This window comes from Pristiophorus japonicus, chromosome 12 (assembly GCF_044704955.1).
Source record: "Pristiophorus japonicus isolate sPriJap1 chromosome 12, sPriJap1.hap1, whole genome shotgun sequence".
In the NCBI taxonomy this organism is placed as follows: domain Eukaryota; kingdom Metazoa; phylum Chordata; class Chondrichthyes; family Pristiophoridae; genus Pristiophorus; species Pristiophorus japonicus.
In genome coordinates this window covers 109988188-110012231 of record NC_091988.1, presented here as the reverse complement: position 1 = coordinate 110012231, position 24044 = coordinate 109988188, and positions in this window count along the sequence as shown.

Genomic DNA, 24044 nt, shown 5'->3' with positions numbered 1-24044 from the left:
TGAACAAAGGCCCAGAGCCTCCTCAGGCCCCTGGCCATGAACAAAGGGCCACAGCCTCCGCAGGCCCCCGGCCCTGAACAAAGGCCCACAGCCTCCCTAGGCCCCAGACCCTGAACAAAGGCACACAGCCTCCCCACGCCCCAGGCCCTGAACAAAGGCGCACAGCCTCCCCACGCCCCAGGCCCTGAACAAAGGCCCACAGCCCTGAACAAAGGCCCACAGTCTCCCCAGGCCCCAGTCCCTGAACAAAGGCCCACAGCCTCCCCAGGCCTCTGGCCCTGAACAAAGGCCCACAGCCTCCCCAGGCCCCAGGCCCTGAACAAAGGCCCACAGCCACCCCAGTTCCCTGGCCCTGAACAAAGGCCCACAGCCTCCCCAGGCCGCCAGCCCTGAACAAAGGCCCACAGCCTCCCCAGGCCGCAGGCCCTGAACAAATGCCCACAGCCTCCTCAGGCCACAGGCCCTGAACAAAGGCCCACAGCCTCCCCAGGCCTCAAGCAATGGCCCACAGCCTCCCCAGGCCCTGAGCAAAGGCCCACAGCCTCCCCAGGCCCTAAACAAAAGCCCACAGCATCCCCAGACCCGAAACAAAGGCCCACAGCCTCCCCAGGCCCTGAACAAAGGCCCATAGCCTCCCCAGGCCCTGAACAAATGCCCACAGCCTGCCCAGGCCCCTGAACAAAAGCCCACAGCCTCCCCAGGCCCTGAGCAAAGGACCACAGCCTCCCCAGGCTCCAGTCCCTGAACAAAGGCCCAAAGCCTCCCCAGGCCCCCGGCCCTGAACAACGGCCCACAGTCTCCCCAGGCCCGAGGCCCTGAACAAAGGCCCACAGCCTCCTCAGGCCGCAGGCCCTGAACAAAGACCCACAGCCTCCCCAGGCCCTGAACAAAGGCCGACAGCCTCCCCAGGCTCCAGGCCCTGAACAAAGGCCCACAGCCTCCCCAGGCCCCTGGCCCTGAACAACGACCCACAGCCTCCCCAGGTCCGAGGCTCTGAACAAAGGCCCACAGCCTCCCCAGGCCGCAGGCCCTGAACAAAGGCCCACAGCCTCCTCAGGCCACAGGCCCTGAACAAAGGCCCACAGCCTCCCCAGGCCCTGAACAAAGGCCCACAGCCTCCCCAGGCCCTGAACAAAGGCCGACAGCCTCCCCAGGCTCCAGGCCCTGAACAAATGCCCACAGCCTCCTCAGGACCCAGGCCCTGAACAAAGGCCCACAGTCTCCCCAGGCCCCAGGACCTGAACAAAGGCCGACAGCCTCCCCAGGCTCCAGGCCCTGAACAAAGGCCCACAGCCTCCCCAGGCCCCCGGCCCTGTACAACGACCCACAGCCTCCCCAGGCCCGAGGCCCTGAACAAAAGCCAACAGCCTCCCCATGCCCCAGGCCTTGAACAAACGCCCAGAGCCTCCCCAGGCTGCTGGCCCTGAACAAAGGCCCACAGACCCACACAAGGCCCCCGGCCCTCAACAAAGGCCCACAGCCTCCCCATGCCCCTGAGCCTAAACAAAGGCTGACAGCCCACCCCATGCTCCTGGCCCTGAACAATGGCCCACAGCCTCCTCAGGCCACAGGCCCTGAACAAAGGCCCACAGCCTCCCCAGGCCCCGGGCCCTGAACAAAGGCCCACAGACTCCCCAGGCCCCCGGCCCTGAACAAAGGCCCAGAGCCTCCTCAGGCCCCTGGCCCTGAACAAAGGGCCACAGCCTCCGCAGGCCCCCGGCCCTGAACAATGGCCCACAGCCTCCATAGGCTCCATACACTGAACAAAGGCCCACAGCCTCCCCAGGCCCCCGGCCCTGAACAACGGCCCACAGCCTCCCCAGGCCCCAGGCACTGAACAAAGCCAACAATCTCCCCAGGCCCCCGGCCCTGAACAAAGGTCCACAGCCTCCCCAGGCCCCTGGCCCTGAACGAAGGCCCACAGCCTCACTAGGCCCCAGGCCCTGAACAAAGGCCCACAGCCTCCCCAGGCCACTGGGCCTGAACAAAGGCACACTGCCTCCCCACGGCCCAAGCCCTGAACAAAGGCCCACAGCCTCCACAGGCCCTGAACAAAGGCCCATAGCCTCCCCAGGCCCTGAACAAAGGCCCACAGCCTCCCCAGGCCCCAGGCCCTGAACAAAGGCCCACAGCCTCCCCAGGCCACTGGCCCTGAACAAAGACCCATAGCCTCCCCAGGCCCCCGGCCCTGAACAAAGGCCCAGAGCCTCCTCAGGCCCCTGGCCCTGAACAATGAGCCACAGCCTCCCCAGGCTCCAGGCCCTGAACAAAGGCCCACAGCCTCCCCAGGCCCCTGGCCCTGAACAACGACCCACAGCCTCGCCAGGCCCGAGGCCCTGAACAAAGGCCCACAGCCTCCCCAGGCACCTGGCCCTGAACAAAGGCCCACAGGCCCCCCACCCCCCAGTCCCCCGGCCCTGAACAAAGGCCCACAGCCTCCCCAGGCCCTGAACAAAGGCCCACAGCCTCCCCAGGCCCTGAGCAAAGGCCCACAGCCTCCCCAGGCCCTAAACAAAAGCCCACAGCATCCCCAGACCCGAAACAAAGGCCCACAGCCTCCCCAGGCCCTGAACAAAGGCCCATAGCCTCCCCAGGCCCTGAACAAATGCCCACAGCCTGCCCAGGCCCCTGAACAAAAGCCCACCGCCTCCCCAGGCCCTGAGCAAAGGACCACAGCCTCCCCAGGCTCCAGTCCCTGAACAAAGGCCCAAAGCCTCCCCAGGCCCCCGGCCCTGAACAACGGCCCACAGTCTCCCCAGGCCCGAGGCCCTGAACAAAGGCCCACAGCCTCCTCAGGCCGCAGGCCCTGAACAAAGACCCACAGCCTCCCCAGGCCCTGAACAAAGGCCGACAGCCTCCCCAGGCTCCAGGCCCTGAACAAAGGCCCACAGCCTCCCCAGGCCCCTGGCCCTGAACAACGAACCACAGCCTCCCCAGGCCCGAAGCTCTGAACAAAGGCCCACAACCTCCCCAGGCCGCAGGCCCTGAACAAAGGCCCACAGCCTCCTCAGGCCACAGGCCCTGAACAAAGGCCCACAGCCTCCCCAGGCCCTGAACAAAGGCCCACAGCCTCCCCAGGCCCTGAACAAAGGCCGACAGCCTCCCCAGGCTCCAGGCCCTGAACAAATGCCCACAGCCTCCTCAGGACCCAGGCCCTGAACAAAGGCCCACAGTCTCCCCAGGCCCCAGGACCTGAACAAAGGCCGACAGCCTCCCCAGGCTCCAGGCCCTGAACAAAGGCCCACAGCCTGCCCAGGCCCCCGGCCCTGTACAACGACCCACAGCCTCCCCAGGCCCGAGGCCCTGAACAAAAGCCAACAGCCTCCCCATGCCCCAGGCCTTGAACAAACGCCCAGAGCCTCCCCAGGCCCCTGGCCCTGAACAAAGGCCCACAGACTCCCCAGGCCCCCGGCACTGAACAAAGGCCCAGAGCCTCCTCAGGCCCCTGGCCCTGAACAAAGGCTCACGGCCTCCCCAGGCCCCCGGCACTGAACAAAGGCCCACAGCCTCCCCAGGCCCCAGACCCTGAACAAAGGCACACAGCCTCCCCAGGCCCCAGACGCTGAACAAAGGCCCACCGCTTCCTCAGGCCCCAGGCCCTGATGAAAGGCCCACAGCCTCCCCAGGCACGAAGCCCTGAACAAAGGCCCACAGCCTCCTCAGGCCCTGAACAAAGGCCCACAGCCTCCCCAGGCCCCAGGCCCTGAACAAAGGCCCACAGCCTCCCCAGGCCCCAGGCCCTGAACAAAGGCCCACAGCCTCCCCAGGCCCCCGGCCCTGAACAAAGGCCCACAGCCTCCCAAGGCCCCAGACCCTGAACAAAGGCACACAGCCTCCCCAGGCCCCAGGCCCTGAACAAAGGCCCACAGCCCTGAACAAAGGCCCACAGTCTCCCCAGGCCCCAGTCCCTGAACTAATGCCCACAGCCTCCTCAGGCCCCTGGCCCTGAACAAAGGGCCACAGCCTCCCCAGGCCCCAGACGCTGAACAAAGGCCCACCGCCTCCTCAGGCCCCAGGCCCTGATCAAAGGCCCACAGCCTCCCCAGGCCATAGGCCCTGAACAAAGGCCCACAGCCTCCTCAGGCTCTGAACAAAGGCCCACAGCCTCCCCAGGCCCCAGGCCCTGAACAAAGGCCCACAGCCTCCCCAGGCCCCTGAACAAAGGCCCACAGCCTCCCCAGGCCCTGGCTCTGAACAAAGGCCCACAGCCTCCCCAGGCCCCAAACAAAGGCCCAGAGCCTCCCCAGGCCCCAGGCCCCAGGCTCCCCGGCCCTGAACAAAGGCCAACAGCCTCCCCAGACCCCAGGCCCTGAACAAAGGGCACAGCATCCCCAGGCCCTGAACAAAGAACCACAGCCTCCCCAGGCTCCAGGCCCTCAATAAAGGCCCACAGCTTCCCCAGGCCCCTGGCCCTGAACAAAGGCCCACAGGCTCCCCAGGCCACAGGCCCTGAACAAAGGCCCAGAGCCTCCTCAAAGGCCCACAAACACCCCAGGCCCTGAACAAAGGCCCACAGCCTCCCCAGGCCCCAAACGAAGGCCCACAGCCTCCCCAGGCCGCAGTCCCTGAACAAAGGCCCACAGCCTCCTCAGGCCACAGGCCCTGAACAAAGGCCCACAGCCTCCCCAGGCCCTGAACAAAGACCCACAGCCTCCCCAGGCCCTGAACAAAGGCCCACAGCCTCCCCAGGTCCTAAACAAAAGCCCACAGCATCCCCAGACCCAAAACAAAGGCCCACAGCCTCCCCAGGCCCTGAACAAAGGCCCATTATCTCCACAGGCCCTGAACAAAGGCTCACAGCCTGCCCAGGCCCCTGAACAAAAGCCCACAGCCTCCCCAGGCCCCAGGCCCTGAACAAAGGCCCACAGACACCCCAGTTCCCTGGCCCTGAACAAAGGCCCACAGCCTCCCCAGGCCCCCGGCCCTGAACAACGGCCCACAGTCTCCCCAGGCCCGAGGCCCTGAACAAAGGCCCACAGCCCCCCAGGCCCCCGGCCCTGAACAACGGCCCACAGTCTCCCCAGGCCCGAGGCCCTGAACAAAGGCCCACAGCCTCCTCAGGCCCCAGGCCCTGAACAAAGACCCACAGCCTCCACAGGCCCTGAACAAAGGCCCACAGTCTCCCCAGGCCATAGGCCCTGAACAAAGGCCGACAGCCTCCCCAGGCTCCAGGCCCTAAACAAAGGCCCACAGCCTCCCCAGGCCCCTGGCCCTGAACAACGACCCACAGCCTCCCCAGGCCCGAGGCCCTGAACAAAGGCCCACAGCCTCCCCAGGCCCCTGGCCCTGAACAAAGGCCCACAGGCCCCCCCCCCCCAGTCCCCCGGCCCTGAACAAAGGCCCACAGCCTCCCCAGGCCCCTGGCCCTGAACAAAGGCCCACAGCCTCCCCAGGCCCCCGGCCCTGAACAAAGACCCACAGCCTCCGCAGGCCCCCGGCCCTGAACAAAGGCCCACAGCCTCCCCAGGCCCCAGACCCTGAACAAAGGCACACAGCCTCCCCAGGCCCCAGGCCCTGAACAAAGGCCCACAGCCCTGAACAAAGACCCACAGCCTCCCCAGGCCCCAGTCCCTGAACAAACGCCCACAGCCTCCCCAGGCCTCTGGCCCTGAACAAAGGCCCACAGCCTCCCCAGGCCCCAGGCCCTGAACAAAGGCCCACAGACACCCCAGTTCCCTGGCCCTGAACAAAGGCCCACAGCCTCCCCAGGCCGCCAGCCCTGAACAAAGGCCCACAGCCTCCGCAGGCCGCAGGCCCTGAACAAAGGCCCACAACCTCCTCAGGCCACAGGCCCTGAACAAAGGCCCACAGCCTCCCCAGGCCCCTGGCCCTGAACAAAGGCCCACAGCCTCCCCAGGCCCCCGGCCCTGAACAAAGGCCCAGAGCCTCCTCAGGCCCCTGGCCATGAACAAAGGGCCACAGCCTCCGCAGGCCCCCGGCCCTGAACAAAGGCCCACAGCCTCCCTAGGCCCCAGACCCTGAACAAAGGCACACAGCCTCCCCACGCCCCAGGCCCTGAACAAAGGCCCACAGCCCTGAACAAAGGCCCACAGTCTCCCCAGGCCCCAGTCCCTGAACAAAGGCCCACAGCCTCCCCAGGCCTCTGGCCCTGAACAAAGGCCCACAGCCTCCCCAGGCCCCAGGCCCTGAACAAAGGCCCACAGCCACCCCAGTTCCCTGGCCCTGAACAAAGGCCCACAGCCTCCCCAGGCCGCCAGCCCTGAACAAAGGCCCACAGCCTCCCCAGGCCGCAGGCCCTGAACAAAGGCCCACAGCCTCCTCAGGCCACAGGCCCTGAACAAAGGCCCACAGCCTCCCCAGGCCTCAAGCAATGGCCCACAGCCTCCCTAGGCCCTGAGCAAAGGCCCACAGCCTCCCCAGGCCCTAAACAAAAGCCCACAGCATCCCCAGACCCGAAACAAAGGCCCACAGCCTCCCCAGGCCCTGAACAAAGGCCCATAGCCTCCCCAGGCCCTGAACAAATGCCCACAGCCTGCCCAGGCCCCTGAACAAAAGCCCACAGCCTCCCCAGGCCCTGAGCAAAGGACCACAGCCTCCCCAGGCTCCAGTCCCTGAACAAAGGCCCAAAGCCTCCCCAGGCCCCCGGCCCTGAACAACGGCCCACAGTCTCCCCAGGCCCGAGGCCCTGAACAAAGGCCCACAGCCTCCTCAGGCCGCAGGCCCTGAACAAAGACCCACAGCCTCCCCAGGCCCTGAACAAAGGCCGACAGCCTCCCCAGGCTCCAGGCCCTGAACAAAGGCCCACAGCCTCCCCAGGCCCCTGGCCCTGAACAACGACCCACAGCCTCCCCAGGCCCGAGGCTCTGAACAAAGGCCCACAGCCTCCCCAGGCCGCAGGCCCTGAACAAAGGCCCACAGCCTCCTCAGGCCACAGGCCCTGAACAAAGGCCCACAGCCTCCCCAGGCCCTGAACAAAGGCCCACAGCCTCCCCGGGCCCTGAACAAAGGCCGACAGCCTCCCCAGGCTCCAGGCCCTGAACAAATGCCCACAGCCTCCTCAGGACCCAGGCCCTGAACAAAGGCCCACAGTCTCCCCAGGCCCCAGGACCTGAACAAAGGCCGACAGCCTCCCCAGGCTCCAGGCCCTGAACAAAGGCCCACAGCCTCCCCAGGCCCCCGGCCCTGTACAACGACCCACAGCCTCCCCAGGCCCGAGGCCCTGAACAAAAGCCAACAGCCTCCCCATGCCCCAGGCCTTGAACAAACGCCCAGAGCCTCCCCAGGCTGCTGGCCCTGAACAAAGGCCCACAGACCCACACAAGGCCCCCGGCCCTCAACAAAGGCCCACAGCCTCCCCATGCCCCTGAGCCTAAACAAAGGCTGACAGCCCACCCCATGCTCCTGGCCCTGAACAATGGCCCACAGCCTCCTCAGGCCACAGGCCCTGAACAAAGGCCCACAGCCTCCCCAGGCCCCGGGCCCTGAACAAAGGCTCACAGACTCCCCAGGCCCCCGGCCCTGAACAAAGGCCCAGAGCCTCCTCAGGCCCCTGGCCCTGAACAAAGGGCCACAGCCTCCGCAGGCCCCCGGCCCTGAACAATGGCCCACAGCCTCCATAGGCTCCATACACTGAACAAAGGCCCACAGCCTCCCCAGGCCCCCGGCCCTGAACAACGGCCCACAGCCTCCCCAGGCCCCAGGCACTGAACAAAGCCAACAATCTCCCCAGGCCCCAGGCCCTGAACAAAGGTCCACAGCCTCCCCAGGCCCCTGGCCCTGAACGAAGGCCCACAGCCTCACTAGGCCCCAGGCCCTGAACAAAGGCCCACAGCCTCCCCAGGCCACTGGGCCTGAACAAAGGCACACAGCCTCCCCACGGCCCAAGCCCTGAACAAAGGCCCACAGCCTCCACAGGCCCTGAACAAAGGCCCACAGCCTCCCCAGGCCCTGAACAAAGGCCCACAGCCTCCCCAGGCCCCAGGCCCTGAACAAAGGCCCACAGCCTCCCCAGGCCACTGGCCCTGAACAAAGACCCATAGCCTCCCCAGGCCCCCGGCCCTGAACAAAGGCCCAGAGCCTCCTCAGGCCCCTGGCCCTGAACAATGAGCCACAGCCTCCCCAGGCTCCAGGCCCTGAACAAAGGCCCACAGCCTCCCCAGGCCCCTGGCCCTGAACAACGACCCACAGCCTCCCCAGGCCCGAGGCCCTGAACAAAGGCCCACAGCCTCCCCAGGCACCTGGCCCTGAACAAAGGCCCACAGGCCCCCCCCCCAGTCCCCCGGCCCTGAACAAAGGCCCACAGCCTCCCCAGGCCCCTGGCCCTGAACAAAGGCCCACAGCCTCCCCAGGCCCCCGGCACTGAATAAAGGCCCAGAGATTCCTCAGGCCCCTGGCCCTGAACAAAGGGCCACAGCCTCCGCAGGCCCCCGGCCCTGAACAAAGGCCCACAGCCTCCCCAGGCCCCAGACCCTGAACAAAGGCACACAGCCTCCCCAGGCCCCAGGCCCTGAACAAAGGCCCACAGCCCTGAACAAAGACCCACAGCCTCCCCAGGCCCCAGTCCCTGAACAAACGCCCACAGCCTCCCCAGGCCTCTGGCCCTGAACAAAGGCCCACAGCCTCCCCAGGCCCCAGGCCCTGAACAAAGGCCCACAGACACCCCAGTTCCCTGGCCCTGAACAAAGGCCCACAGCCTCCCCAGGCCGCCAGCCCTGAACAAAGGCCCACAGCCTCCGCAGGCCGCAGGCCCTGAACAAAGGCCCACAACCTCCTCAGGCCACAGGCCCTGAACAAAGGCCCACAGCCTCCACAGGCCCCTGGCCCTGAACAAAGGCCCACAGCCTCCCCAGGCCCCCGGCCCTGAACAAAGGCCCAGAGCCTCCTCAGGCCCCTGGCCATGAACAAAGGGCCACAGCCTCCGCAGGCCCCCGGCCCTGAACAAAGGCCCACAGCCTTCCTAGGCCCCAGACCCTGAACAAAGGCACACAGCCTCCCCACGCCCCAGGCCCTGAACAAAGGCGCACAGCCTCCCAACGCCCCAGGCCCTGAACAAAGGCCCACAGCCCTGAACAAAGGCCCACAGTCTCCCCAGGCCCCAGTCCCTGAACAAAGGCCCACAGCCTCCCCAGGCCTCTGGCCCTGAACAAAGGCCCACAGCCTCCCCAGGCCCCAGGCCCTGAACAAAGGCCCACAGCCAGCCCAGTTCCCTGGCCCTGAACAAAGGCCCACAGCCTCCCCAGGCCGCCAGCCCTGAACAAAGGCCCACAGCCTCCCCAGGCCGCAGGCCCTGAACAAAGGCCCACAGCCTCCTCAGGCCACAGGCCCTGAACAAAGGCCCACAGCCTCCCCAGGCACTGAACAAAGGCCCACAGCCTCCCCAGGCCCTGAGCAAAGGCCCACAGCCTCCCCAGGCCCTAAACAAAAGCCCACAGCATCCCCAGACCCGAAACAAAGGCCCACAGCCTCCCCAGGCCCTGAACAAAGGCCCATAGCCTCCCCAGGCCCTGAACAAATGCCCACAGCCTGCCCAGGCCCCTGAACAAAAGCCCACAGCCTCCCCAGGCCCTGAGCAAAGGACCACAGCCTCCGCAGGCTCCAGTCCCTGAACAAAGGCCCAAAGCATCCCCAGGCCCCCGGCCCTGAACAACGGCCCACAGTCTCCCCAGGCCCGAGGCCCTGAACAAAGGCCCACAGCCTCCTCAGGCCGCAGGCCCTGAACAAAGACCCACAGCCTCCCCAGGCCCTGAACAAAGGCCGACAGCCTCCCCAGGCTCCAGGCCCTGAACAAAGGCCCACAGCCTCCCCAGGCCCCTGGCCCTGAACAACGACCCACAGCCTCCCCAGTCCCGAGGCTCTGGACAAAGGCCCACAGCATCCCCAGGCCGCAGGCCCTGAACAAAGGCCCACAGCCTCCTCAGGCCACAGGCCCTGAACAAAGGCCCACAGCCTCCCCAGGCCCCTGGCCCTGAACAACGACCCACAGCCTCCCCAGTCCCGAGGCTCTGGACAAAGGCCCACAGCATCCCCAGGCCGCAGGCCCTGAACAAAGGCCCACAGCCTCCTCAGGCCACAGGCCCTGAACAAAGGCCCACAGCCTCCCCAGGCCCTGAACAAAGGCCCACAGCCTCCCCAGGCCCTGAACAAAGGCCGACAGCCTCCCCAGGCTCCAGGCCCTGAACAAATGCCCACAGCCTCCTCAGGACCCAGGCTCTGAACAAAGGCCCACAGTCTCCCCAGGCCCCAGGACCTGAACAAAGGCCGACAGCCTCCCCAGGCTCCAGGCCCTGAACAAAGGCCCACAGCGTCCCCAGGCCCCCGGCCCTGTACAACGACCCACAGCCTCCCCAGGCCCGAGGCCCTGAACAAAAGCCAACAGCCTCCCCATGCCCCAGGCCTTGAACAAACGCCCAGAGCCTCCCCAGGCTGCTGGCCCTGAACAAAGGCCCACAGACCCACCCAAGGCCCCCGGCCCTCAACAAAGGCCCACAGCCTCCCCATGCCCCTGAGCCTAAACAAAGGCTGACAGCCCACCCCATGCTCCTGGCCCTGAACAATGGCCCACAGCCTCCTCAGGCCACAGGCCCTGAACAAAGGCCCACAGCCTCCCCAGGCCCCCGGCCCTGAACAACGGCCCACAGCCTCCCCAGGCCCCAGGCACTGAACAAAGCCAACAATCTCCCCAGGCCCCCGGCCCTGAACAAAGGCCCACAGCCTCCCCAGGCCCCTGGCCCTGAACGAAGGCCCACAGCCTCACTAGGCCCCAGGCCCTGAACAAAGGCCCACAGCCTCCCCAGGCCACTGGGCCTGAACAAAGGCACACAGCCTCCCAAGGCCCCAAGCCCTGAACAAAGGCCCACAGCCTCCACAGGCCCTGAACAAAGGCCCACAGCCTCCCCAGGCCCTGAACAAAGGCCCACAGCCTCCCCAGGCCCCAGGCCCTGAACAAAGGCCCACAGCCTCCCCAGGCCACTGGCCTTGAACAAAGACCCATAGCCTCCCCAGGCCCCCGGCCCTGAACAAAGGCCCAGAGCCTCCTCAGGCCCCTGGCCCTGAACAAAGAGCCACAGCCTCCCCAGGCCCCCGGCCCTGAACAAAGGCACACAGCCTCCCCAGGCTCCAGGTCCTGAACAAAGGCTCACAGCCCTGAACAAAGGCCGACAGTCTCCCCAGGCCCCAGTCCCTGAACAAAGGCCCACAGCCTCCCCAGGCCCCTGGCCCTGAACAAAGGCCCACAGCCTCCCCAGGCCCTGGCTCTGAACAAAGGACCACAGCCTCCCCAGGCACCAAACAAAGGCCCAGAGCCTCCCCAGGCCCCAGGCCCCCCGGCCCTGAACAAAGGCCAACAGCCTCCCCAGGCCCCAGGCCCTGAACAAAGGGCACAGCATCCCCAGGCCCTGAACAAAGAACCACAGCCTCCCCAGGCCGAAGGCCCTGAACAAAGGCCCACAGCCCTCTCAGGCCCCAGGCCCTTAACAAAGGCCCACAGCCTCCTCAGGCCCCAGGCCCTGAACAAAGGCTGACAGCCTCCACAGGCTCGAGGCACTGAACAAAGGCCCACAGCCTCCCCAGGACCCAGGCCCTGAACAAAGGCCAACAGCCTCCCCAGGCCTTGAACAAAGGCCCACAACCTCCCAAGGCCCCTGGCCCTGAACAAAGGCCCACAGCCGCCCTCCCCCAGGCCCCCGGCCCTGAACAAAGGCCCACAGCCTCCCCAGGCCCCTGGCCCTGAACAAAGGCCCACAGCCTCCCCAGGCCCCCGGCTCTGAACAAAGACCCAGATCCTGCTCAGGCCCCTGGCCCTGAACAAAGGGTCACAGCCTCCCCAGGCCCCCGGCACTGAACAAAGGCCCACAGCCTCCCCAGGCCCCAGACCCTGAACAAAGGCACACAGCCTCCCCAGGCCCCAGACGCTGAACAAAGGCCCACCGCCTCCTCAGGCCCCAGGCCCTGATGAAAGGCCCACAGCCTCCCCAGGCACCAAGCCCTGAACAAAGGCCCACAGCCTCCTCAGGCCCTGAACAAAGGCCCACAGCCTCCCCAGGCCCCAGGCCCTGAACAAAGGGCACAGCATCCCCAGGCCCTGAACAAAGAACCACAGCCTCCCCAGGCCGAAGGCCCTGAACAAAGGCCCACAGCCCTCTCAGGCCCCAGGCCCTTAACAAAGGCCCACAGCCTCCTCAGGCCCCAGGCCCTGAACAAAGGCCGACAGCCTCCCCAGGCTCCAGGCCCTGAACAAATGCCCACAGCCTCCTCAGGACCCAGGCTCTGAACAAAGGCCCACAGTCTCCCCAGGCCCCAGGACCTGAACAAAGGCCGACAGCCTCCCCAGGCTCCAGGCCCTGAACAAAGGTCCACAGCGTCCCCAGGCCCCCGGCCCTGTACAACGACCCACAGCCTCCCCAGGCCCGAGGCCCTGAACAAAAGCCAACAGCCTCCCCATGCCCCAGGCCTTGAACAAACGCCCAGAGCCTCCCCAGGCTGCTGGCCCTGAACAAAGGCCCACAGACCCACCCAAGGCCCCCGGCCCTCAACAAAGGCCCACAGCCTCCCCATGCCCCTGAGCCTAAACAAAGGCTGACAGCCCACCCCATGCTCCTGGCCCTGAACAATGGCCCACAGCCTCCTCAGGCCACAGGCCCTGAACAAAGGCCCACAGCCTCCCCAGGCCCCCGGCCCTGAACAACGGCCCACAGCCTCCCCAGGCCCCAGGCACTGAACAAAGCCAACAATCTCCCCAGGCCCCCGGCCCTGAACAAAGGCCCACAGCCTCCCCAGGCCCCTGGCCCTGAACGAAGGCCCACAGCCTCACTAGGCCCCAGGCCCTGAACAAAGGCCCACAGCCTCCCCAGGCCACTGGGCCTGAACAAAGGCACACAGCCTCCCAAGGCCCCAAGCCCTGAACAAAGGCCCACAGCCTCCACAGGCCCTGAACAAAGGCCCACAGCCTCCCCAGGCCCTGAACAAAGGCCCACAGCCTCCCCAGGCCCCAGGCCCTGAACAAAGGCCCACAGCCTCCCCAGGCCACTGGCCTTGAACAAAGACCCATAGCCTCCCCAGGCCCCCGGCCCTGAACAAAGGCCCAGAGCCTCCTCAGGCCCCTGGCCCTGAACAAAGAGCCACAGCCTCCCCAGGCCCCCGGCCCTGAACAAAGGCACACAGCCTCCCCAGGCTCCAGGTCCTGAACAAAGGCTCACAGCCCTGAACAAAGGCCGACAGTCTCCCCAGGCCCCAGTCCCTGAACAAAGGCCCACAGCCTCCCCAGGCCCCTGGCCCTGAACAAAGGCCCACAGCCTCCCCAGGCCCTGGCTCTGAACAAAGGACCACAGCCTCCCCAGGCACCAAACAAAGGCCCAGAGCCTCCCCAGGCCCCAGGCCCCCCGGCCCTGAACAAAGGCCAACAGCCTCCCCAGGCCCCAGGCCCTGAACAAAGGGCACAGCATCCCCAGGCCCTGAACAAAGAACCACAGCCTCCCCAGGCCGAAGGCCCTGAACAAAGGCCCACAGCCCTCTCAGGCCCCAGGCCCTTAACAAAGGCCCACAGCCTCCTCAGGCCCCAGGCCCTGAACAAAGGCTGACAGCCTCCACAGGCTCGAGGCACTGAACAAAGGCCCACAGCCTCCCCAGGACCCAGGCCCTGAACAAAGGCCAACAGCCTCCCCAGGCCTTGAACAAAGGCCCACAACCTCCCAAGGCCCCTGGCCCTGAACAAAGGCCCACAGCCGCCCTCCCCCAGGCCCCCGGCCCTGAACAAAGGCCCACAGCCTCCCCAGGCCCCTGGCCCTGAACAAAGGCCCACAGCCTCCCCAGGCCCCCGGCTCTGAACAAAGACCCAGATCCTGCTCAGGCCCCTGGCCCTGAACAAAGGGTCACAGCCTCCCCAGGCCCCCGGCACTGAACAAAGGCCCACAGCCTCCCCAGGCCCCAGACCCTGAACAAAGGCACACAGCCTCCCCAGGCCCCAGACGCTGAACAAAGGCCCACCGCCTCCTCAGGCCCCAGGCCCTGATGAAAGGCCCACAGCCTCCCCAGGCACCAAGCCCTGAACAAAGGCCCACAGCCTCCTCAGGCCCTGAACAAAGGCCCACAGCCTCCCCAGGCCCCAGGCCCTGAACAAAGGGCACAGCATCCCCAGGCCCTGAACAAAGAACCACAGCCTCCCCAGGCCGAAGGCCCTGAACAAAGGCCCACAGCCCTCTCAGGCCCCAGGCCCTTAACAAAGGCCCACAGCCTCCTCAGGCCCCAGGCCCTGAACAAAGGCCGACAGCCTCCCCAGGCTCCAGGCCCTGAACAAATGCCCACAGCCTCCTCAGGACCCAGGCTCTGAACAAAGGCCCACAGTCTCCCCAGGCCCCAGGACCTGAACAAAGGCCGACAGCCTCCCCAGGCTCCAGGCCCTGAACAAAGGCCCACAGCGTCCCCAGGCCCCCGGCCCTGTACAACGACCCACAGCCTCCCCAGGCCCGAGGCCCTGAACAAAAGCCAACAGCCTCCCCATGCCCCAGGCCTTGAACAAACGCCCAGAGCCTCCCCAGGCTGCTGGCCCTGAACAAAGGCCCACAGACCCACCCAAGGCCCCCGGCCCTCAACAAAGGCCCACAGCCTCCCCATGCCCCTGAGCCTAAACAAAGGCTGACAGCCCACCCCATGCTCCTGGCCCTGAACAATGGCCCACAGCCTCCTCAGGCCACAGGCCCTGAACAAAGGCCCACAGCCTCCCCAGGCCCCCGGCCCTGAACAACGGCCCACAGCCTCCCCAGGCCCCAGGCACTGAACAAAGCCAACAATCTCCCCAGGCCCCCGGCCCTGAACAAAGGCCCACAGCCTCCCCAGGCCCCTGGCCCTGAACGAAGGCCCACAGCCTCACTAGGCCCCAGGCCCTGAACAAAGGCCCACAGCCTCCCCAGGCCACTGGGCCTGAACAAAGGCACACAGCCTCCCCAGGCCCCAAGCCCTGAACAAAGGCCCACAGCCTCCACAGGCCCTGAACAAAGGCCCACAGCCTCCCCAGGCCCTGAACAAAGGCCCACAGCCTCCCCAGGCCCCAGGCCCTGAACAAAGGCCCACAGCCTCCCCAGGCCACTGGCCTTGAACAAAGACCCATAGCCTCCCCAGGCCCCCGGCCCTGAACAAAGGCCCAGAGCCTCCTCAGGCCCCTGGCCCTGAACAAAGAGCCACAGCCTCCCCAGGCCCCCGGCCCTGAACAAAGGCACACAGCCTCCCCAGGCTCCAGGTCCTGAACAAAGGCTCACAGCCCTGAACAAAGGCCGACAGTCTCCCCAGGCCCCAGTCCCTGAACAAAGGCCCACAGCCTCCCCAGGCCCCTGGCCCTGAACAAAGGCCCACAGCCTCCCCAGGCCCTGGCTCTGAACAAAGGACCACAGCCTCCCCAGGCACCAAACAAAGGCCCAGAGCCTCCCCAGGCCCCAGGCCCCCCGGCCCTGAACAAAGGCCAACAGCCTCCCCAGGCCCCAGGCCCTGAACAAAGGGCACAGCATCCCCAGGCCCTGAACAAAGAACCACAGCCTCCCCAGGCCGAAGGCCCTGAACAAAGGCCCACAGCCCTCTCAGGCCCCAGGCCCTTAACAAAGGCCCACAGCCTCCTCAGGCCCCAGGCCCTGAACAAAGGCTGACAGCCTCCACAGGCTCGAGGCACTGAACAAAGGCCCACAGCCTCCCCAGGACCCAGGCCCTGAACAAAGGCCAACAGCCTCCCCAGGCCTTGAACAAAGGCCCACAACCTCCCAAGGCCCCTGGCCCTGAACAAAGGCCCACAGCCGCCCTCCCCCAGGCCCCCGGCCCTGAACAAAGGCCCACAGCCTCCCCAGGCCCCTGGCCCTGAACAAAGGCCCACAGCCTCCCCAGGCCCCCGGCTCTGAACAAAGACCCAGATCCTGCTCAGGCCCCTGGCCCTGAACAAAGGGTCACAGCCTCCCCAGGCCCCCGGCACTGAACAAAGGCCCACAGCCTCCCCAGGCCCCAGACCCTGAACAAAGGCACACAGCCTCCCCAGGCCCCAGACGCTGAACAAAGGCCCACCGCCTCCTCAGGCCCCAGGCCCTGATGAAAGGCCCACAGCCTCCCCAGGCACCAAGCCCTGAACAAAGGCCCACAGCCTCCTCAGGCCCTGAACAAAGGCCCACAGCCTCCCCAGGCCCCAGGCCCTGAACAAAGGCCCACAGCCTCCCCAGGCCCCAGGCCCTGAACAAAGGACCACAGCCTCCCCAGGCCCCCGGCCCTGAACAAAGTCCCAAAGCCTCCCAAAGCCCCAGACCCTGAACAAAGGCACACAGCCTCCCCAGGCCCCAGGCCCTGAACAAAGGCCCACAGCCCTGAACAAAGGCCCACAGTCTCCCCAGGCCCCAGTCCCTGAACTAATGCCCACAGCCTCCTCAGGCCCCTGGCCCTGAACAAAGGGCCACAGCCTCCCCAGGCCCCAGACGCTGAACAAAGGCCCACCGCCTCCTCAGGCCCCAGGCCCTGATCAAAGGCCCAAAGCCTCCCCAGGCCAAAGGCCCTGAACAAAGGCCCACAGCCTCCTCAGGCTCTGAACAAAGGCCCACAGCCTCCCCAGGCCCCAGGCCCTGAACAAAGGCCCACAGCCTCCCCAGGCCCCTGAACAAAGGCCCACAGCCTCCCCAGGCCCTGGCTCTGAACAAAGGCCCACAGCCTCCCCAGGCCCCAAACAAATGCCCAGAGCCTCCCCAGGCCCCAGGCCCCAGGCTCCCCGGCCCTGAACAAAGGCCAACAGCCTCCCCAGACCCCAGGCCCTGAACAAAGGGCACAGCATCCCCAGGCCCTGAACAAAGAACCACAGCCTCCCCAGGCTCCAGGCCCTCAATAAAGGCCCACAGCTTCCCCAGGCCCCTGGCCCTGAACAAAGGCCCACAGGCTCCCCAGGCCACAGGCCCTGAACAAAGGCCCAGAGCCTCCTCAAAGGCCCACAACCACCCCAGGCCCTGAACAAAGGCCCACAGCCTCCCCAGGCCCCAAACGAAGGCCCATAGCCTCCCCAGGCGCCAAACAAAGGCACACAGTCTCCCCAGGCCCTGAACAAAGGCCCACAGCCTCCCCAGGCCGCAGTCCCTGAACAAAGGCCCACAGCCTCCTCAGGCCACAGGCCCTGAACAAAGGCCCACAGCCTCCCCAGGCCCTGAACAAAGGCCCACAGCCTCCCCAGGCCCTGAACAAAGGCCCACAGCCTCCCCAGGTCCTAAACAAAAGCCCACAGCATCCCCAGACCCAAAACAAAGGCCCACAGCCTCCCCAGGCCCTGAACAAAGGCCCATTATCTCCCCAGGCCCTGAACAAAGGCCCACAGCCTGCCCAGGCCCCTGAACAAAAGCCCACAGCCTCCCCAGGCCCTGAACAAAGGACCACAGCCTCCTCAGGCTCCAGTCCCTGAACAATGGCCCACAGCCTCCCCAGGCCCCCGGCCCTGAACAATGGCCCAAAGTCTCCCCAGGCCCGAGGCCCTGAATAAAGGCCCACAGTCTCCTCAGGCCCCAGGCCCTGAACAAAGACCCACAGCCTCCCCAGGCCCTGAACAAAGGCCCACAGTCTCCCCAGGCCATAGGCCCTGAACAAAGGCCGACAGCCTCCCCAGGCTCCAGGCCCTGAACAAAGGCCCACAACCTCCCCAGGCCCCTGGCCCTGAACAACGACCCACAGCCTCCCCAGGCCCGAGGCCCTAAACAAAGGCCCACAGCCTCCCCAGGCCCCTGGCCCTGAACAAAGGCCCACAGCCTCCCCAGGCCCCCGGCCCTGAACAAAGGCCCAGAGACTCCTCAGGCCCCTGGCACTGAACAAAGGGCCACAGCCTCCGCAGGCCCCCGGCCCTGAACAAAGGCCCACAGCCTCCCCAGGCCCCAGACCCTGAACAAAGGCACACAGCCTCCCCAGGCCCCAGGCCCTGAACAAAGGCCCACAGCCCTGAACAAAGACCCACAGTCTCCCCAGGCCCCAGTCCCTGAACAAAGGCCCACAGCCTCCCCAGGCCTCTGGCCCTGAACAAAGGCCCACAGCCTCCCCAGGCCCCAGGCCCTGAACAAAGGCCCACAGACACCCCAGTTCCCTGGCCCTGAACAAAGGCCCATAGCCTCCCCAGGCCGCCAGCCCTGAACAAAGGCCCACAGCCTCCGCAGGCCGCAGGCCCTGAACAAAGGCCCACAGCCTCCTCAGGCCACAGGCCCTGAACAAAGGCCCACAGCCTCCCCAAGCCCCTGGCCCTGAACAAAGGCCCACAGCCTCCCCAGGCCCCCGGCCCTGAACAAAGACCCAGAGCCTCCTCAGGCCCCTGGCCATGAACAAAGGGCCACAGCCTCCGCAGGCCCCCGGCCCTGAACAAAGGCCCACAGCCTCCCTAGGCCCCAGACCCTGAACAAAGGCACACAGCCTCCCCACGCCCCAGGCCCTGAACAAAGGCGCACAGCCTCCCCACGCCCCAGGCCCTGAACAAAGGCCCACAGCCCTGAGCAAAGGCCCACAGTCTCCCCAGGCCCCAGTCCCTGAACAAAGGCCCACAGCCTCCCCAGGCCTCTGGCCCTGAACAAAGGCCCACAGCCTCCCCAGGCCCCAGGCCCTGAACAAAGGCCCACAGCCTCCTCAGGCCACAAGCCCTGAACAAAGGCCCACAGCCTCCCCAGGCCCTGAACAAAGGCCCACAGCCTCTCCAGGCCCTGAACAAAGGCCCACAACCTCCCCAGGCCCTAAACAAAAGCCCACAGCATCCCCAGACCCGAAACAAAGGCCCACAGCCTCCCCAGGCCCTGAACAAAGGCCCATAGCCTCCCCAGGCCCTGAACAAATGCCCACAGCCTGCCCAGGCCCCTGAACAAAAGCCCACAGCCTCCCCAGGCCCTGAACAAAGGACCACAGCCTCCCCAGGCTCCAGTCCCTGAACAAAGGCCCAAAGCCTCCCCAGGCCCCCGGCCCTGAACAACGGCCCACAGTCTCCCCAGGCCCGAGGCCCTGAACAAAGGCCCACAGCCTCCTCAGGCCCCAGGCCCTGAACAAAGACCCACAGCCTCCCCAGGCCCTGAACAAAGGCCGACAGCCTCCCCAGGCTCCAGGCCCTGAACAAAGGCCCACAGACTCCCCAGGCCCCTGGCCCTGAACAACGACCCACAGCCTCCCCAGGCCCGAGGCTCTGAACAAAGGCCCACAGCCTCCCCAGGCCGCAGGCCCTGAACAAAGGCCCACAGCCTCCTCAGGCCACAGGCCCTGAACAAAGGCCCACAGCCTCCCCAGGCCCTGAACAAAGGCCCACAGCCTCCCCAGGCCCTGAACAAAGGCCGACAGCCTCCCCAGGCTCCAGGCCCTGAACAAATGCCCACAGCCTCCTCAGGACCCAGGCTCTGAACAAAGGCCCACAGCCTCCTCAGGCCACAGGCCCTGAACAAAGGCCCACAGCCTCCCCAGGCCTCAAGCAATGGCCCACAGCCTCCCCAGGCCCTGAGCAAAGGCCCACAGCCTCCCCAGGCCCTAAACAAAAGCCCACAGCATCCCCAGACCCGAAACAAAGGCCCACAGCCTCCCCAGGCCCTGAACAAAGGCCCATAGCCTCCCCAGGCCCTGAACAAATGCCCACAGCCTGCCCAGGCCCCTGAACAAAAGCCCACAGCCTCCCCAGGCCCTGAGCAAAGGACCACAGCCTCCCCAGGCTCCAGTCCCTGAACAAAGGCCCAAAGCCTCCCCAGGCCCCCGGCCCTGAACAACGGCCCACAGTCTCCCCAGGCCCGAGGCCCTGAACAAAGGCCCACAGCCTCCTCAGGCCGCAGGCCCTGAACAAAGACCCACAGCCTCCCCAGGCCCTGAACAAAGGCCGACAGCCTCCCCAGGCTCCAGGCCCTGAACAAAGGCCCACAGCCTCCCCAGGCCCCTGGCCCTGAACAACGACCCACAGCCTCCCCAGGCCCGAGGCTCTGAACAAAGGCCCACAGCCTCCCCAGGCCGCAGGCCCTGAACAAAGGCCCACAGCCTCCTCAGGCCACAGGCCCTGAACAAAGGCCCACAGCCTCCCCAGGCCCTAAACAAAGGCCCACAGCCTCCCCAGGCCCTGAACAAAGGCCGACAGCCTCCCCAGGCTCCAGGCCCTGAACAAATGCCCACAGCTTCCTCAGGACCCAGGCCCTGAACAAAGGCCCACAGTCTCCCCAGGCCCCAGGACCTGAACAAAGGCCGACAGCCTCCCCAGGCTCCAGGCCCTGAACAAAGGCCCACAGCCTCCCCAGGCCCCCGGCCCTGTACAACGACCCACAGCCTCCCCAGGCCCGAGGCCCTGAACAAAAGCCAACAGCCTCCCCATGCCCCAGGCCTTGAACAAACGCCCAGAGCCTCCCCAGGCTGCTGGCCCTGAACAAAGGCCCACAGACCCACACAAGGCCCCCGGCCCTCAACAATGGCCCACAGCCTCCCCATGCCCCTGAGCCTAAACAAAGGCTGACAGCCCACCCCATGCTCCTGGCCCTGAACAATGGCCCACAGCCTCCTCAGGCCACAGGCCCTGAACAAAGGCCCACAGCCTCCCCAGGCCCCGGGCCCTGAACAAAGGCCCACAGACTCCCCAGGCCCCCGGCCCTGAACAAAGGCCCAGAGCCTCCTTAGGCCCCTGGCCCTGAACAAAGGGCCACAGCCTCCGCAGGCCCCCGGCCCTGAACAATGGCCCACAGCCTCCATAGGCTCCATACACTGAACAAAGGCCCACAGCCTCCCCAGGCCCCCGGCCCTGAACAACGGCCCACAGCCTCCCCAGGCCCCAGGCACTGAACAAAGCCAACAATCTCCCCAGGCCCCCGGCCCTGAACAAAGGTCCACAGCCTCCCCAGGCCCCTGGCCCTGAACGAAGGCCCACAGCCTCACTAGGCCCCAGGCCCTGAACAAAGGCCCACAGCCTCCCCAGGCCACTGGGCCTGAACAAAGGCACACAGCCTCCCCACGGCCCAAGCCCTGAACAAAGGCCCACAGCCTCCACAGGCCCTGAACAAAGGCCCACAGCCTCCCCAGGCCCTGAACAAAGGCCCACAGCCTCCCCAGGCCCCAGGCCCTGAACAAAGGCCCACAGCCTCCCCAGGCCACTGGCCCTGAACAAAGACCCATAGCCTCCCCAGGCCCCCGGCCCTGAACAAAGGCCCAGAGCCTCCTCAGGCCCCTGGCCCTGAACAATGAGCCACAGCCTCCCCAGGCTCCAGGCCCTGAACAAAGGCCCACAGCCTCCCCAGGCCCCTGGCCCTGAACAACGACCCACAGCCTCCCCAGGCCCGAGGCCCTGAACAAAGGCCCACAGCCTCCCCAGGCACCTGGCCCTGAACAAAGGCCCACAGGCCCCCCCCCCCAGTCCCCCGGCCCTGAACAAAGGCCCACAGCCTCCCCAGGCCCTGAACAAAGGCCCACAGCCTCCCCAGGCCCTGAGCAAAGGCCCACAGCCTCCCCAGGCCATCAACAAAAGCCCACAGCATCCCCAGACCCGAAACAAAGGCCCACAGCCTCCCCAGGCCCTGAGCAAAGGCCCATAGCCTCCCCAGGCCCTGAACAAATGCCCACAGCCTGCCCAGGCCCCTGAACAAAAGCCCACAGCCTCCCCAGGCCCTGAACAAAGGACCACAGCCTCCCCAGGCTCCAGTCAACAAAGGCCCAAAGCCTCCCCAGGCACCCGGCCCTGAACAACGGCCCACAGTCTCCCCAGGCCCGAGGCCCTGAACAAAGGCCCACAGCCTCCTCAGGCCGCAGGCCCTGAACAAAGACCCACAGCCTCCCCAGGCCCTGAACAAAGGCCGACAGCCTCCCCAGGCTCCAGGCCCTGAACAAAGGCCCACAGCCTCCCCAGGCCCCTGGCCCTGAACAACGAACCACAGCCTCCCCAGGCCCGAGGCTCTGAACAAAGGCCCACAGCCTCCCCAGGCCGCAGGCCCTGAACAAAGGCCCACAGCCTCCTCAGGCCGCAGGCCCTGAACAAAGGCCCACAGCCTCCCCAGGCCCTGAACAAAGGCCCACAGCCTCCCCAGGCCCTGAACAAAGGCCGACAGCCTCCCCAGGCTCCAGGCCCTGAACAAATGCCCACAGCCTCCTCAGGACCCAGGCCCTGAACAAAGGCCCACAGTCTCCCCAGGCCCCAGGACCTGAACAAAGGCCGACAGCCTCCCCAGGCTCCAGGCCCTGAACAAAGGCCCACAGCCTGCCCAGGCCCCCGGCCCTGTACAACGACCCACAGCCTCCCCAGGCCCGAGGCCCTGAACAAAAGCCAACAGCCTCCCCATGCCCCAGGCCTTGAACAAACGCCCAGAGCCTCCCCAGGCCCCTGGCCCTGAACAAAGGCCCACAGACTCCCCAGGCCCCCGGCACTGAACAAAGGCCCAGAGCCTCCTCAGGCCCCTGGCCCTGAACAAAGGTCCACATCCTCCCCAGGCCCATGGCTCTGAACAAAGACCCAGATCCTGCTCAGGCCCCTGGCCCTGAACAAAGGGTCACGGCCTCCCCAGGCCCCCGGCACTGAACAAAGGCCCACAGCCTCCCCAGGCCCCAGACCCTGAACAAAGGCACACAGCCTCCCCAGGCCCAGACGCTGAACAAAGGCCCACCGCTTCCTCAGGCCCCAGGCCCTGATGAAAGGCCCACAGCCTCCCCAGGCACCAAGCCCTGAACAAAGGCCCACAGCCTCCTCAGGCCCTGAACAAAGGCCCACAGCCTCCCCAGGCCCCAGGCCCTGAACAAAGGCCCACAGCCTCCCCAGGCCCCAGGCCCTGAACAAAGGCCCACAGCCTCCCCAGGCCCCCGGCCCTGAACAAAGGCCCACAGCCTCCCAAGGCCCCAGACCCTGAACAAAGGCACACAGCCTCCCCAGGCCCCAGGCCCTGAACAAAGGCCCACAGCCCTGAACAAAGGCCCACAGTCTCCCCAGGCCCCAGTCCCTGAACTAATGCCCACAGCCTCCTCAGGCCCCTGGCCCTGAACAAAGGGCCACAGCCTCCCCAGGCCCCAGACGCTGAACAAAGGCCCACAGCCTCCGCAGGCCGCAGGCCCTGAACAAAGGCCCACAACCTCCTCAGGCCACAGGCCCTGAACAAAGGCCCACAGCCTCCACAGGCCCCTGGCCCTGAACAAAGGCCCACAGCCTCCCCAGGCCCCCGGCCCTGAACAAAGGCCCAGAGCCTCCTCAGGCCCCTGGCCATGAACAAAGGGCCACAGCCTCCGCAGGCCCCCGGCCCTGAACAAAGGCCCACAGCCTTCCTAGGCCCCAGACCCTGAACAAAGGCACACAGCCTCCCCACGCCCCAGGCCCTGAACAAAGGCACACAGCCTCCCCACGCCCCAGGCCCTGAACAAAGGCCCACAGCCCTGAACAAAGGCCCACAGTCTCCCCAGGCCCCAGTCCCTGAACAAAGGCCCACAGCCTCCCCAGGCCTCTGGCCCTGAACAAAGGCCCACAGCCTCCCCAGGCCCCAGGCCCTGAACAAAGGCCCACAGCCACCCCAGTTCCCTGGCCCTGAACAAAGGCCCACAGCCTCCCCAGGCCGCCAGCCCTGAACAAAGGCCCACAGCCTCCCCAGGCCGCAGGCCCTGAACAAAGGCCCACAGCCTCCTCAAGCCACAGGCCCTGAACAAAGGCCCACAGCCTCCCCAGGCCCTGAACAAAGGCCCACAGCCTCCCCAGGCCCTGAGCAAAGGCCCACAGCCTCCCCAGGCCCTAAACAAAAGCCCACAGCATCCCCAGACCCGAAACAAAGGCCCACAGCCTCCCCAGGCCCTGAACAAAGGCCCATAGCCTCCCCAGGCCCTGAACAAATGCCCACAGCCTGCCCAGGCCCCTGAACAAAAGCCCACAGCCTCCCCAGGCCCTGAACAAATGACCACAGCCTCCCCAGGCTCCAGTCCCTGAACAAAGGCCCAAAGCATCCCCAGGCCCCCGGCCCTGAACAACGGCCCACAGTCTCCCCAGGCCCGAGGCCCTGAACAAAGGCCCACAGCCTCCTCAGGCCGCAGGCCCTGAACAAAGACCCACAGCCTCCCCAGGCCCTGAACAAAGGCCGACAGCCTCCCCAGGCCCTGAACAAAGGCCCACAGCCTCCCCAGGCCCTGAACAAAGGCCCACA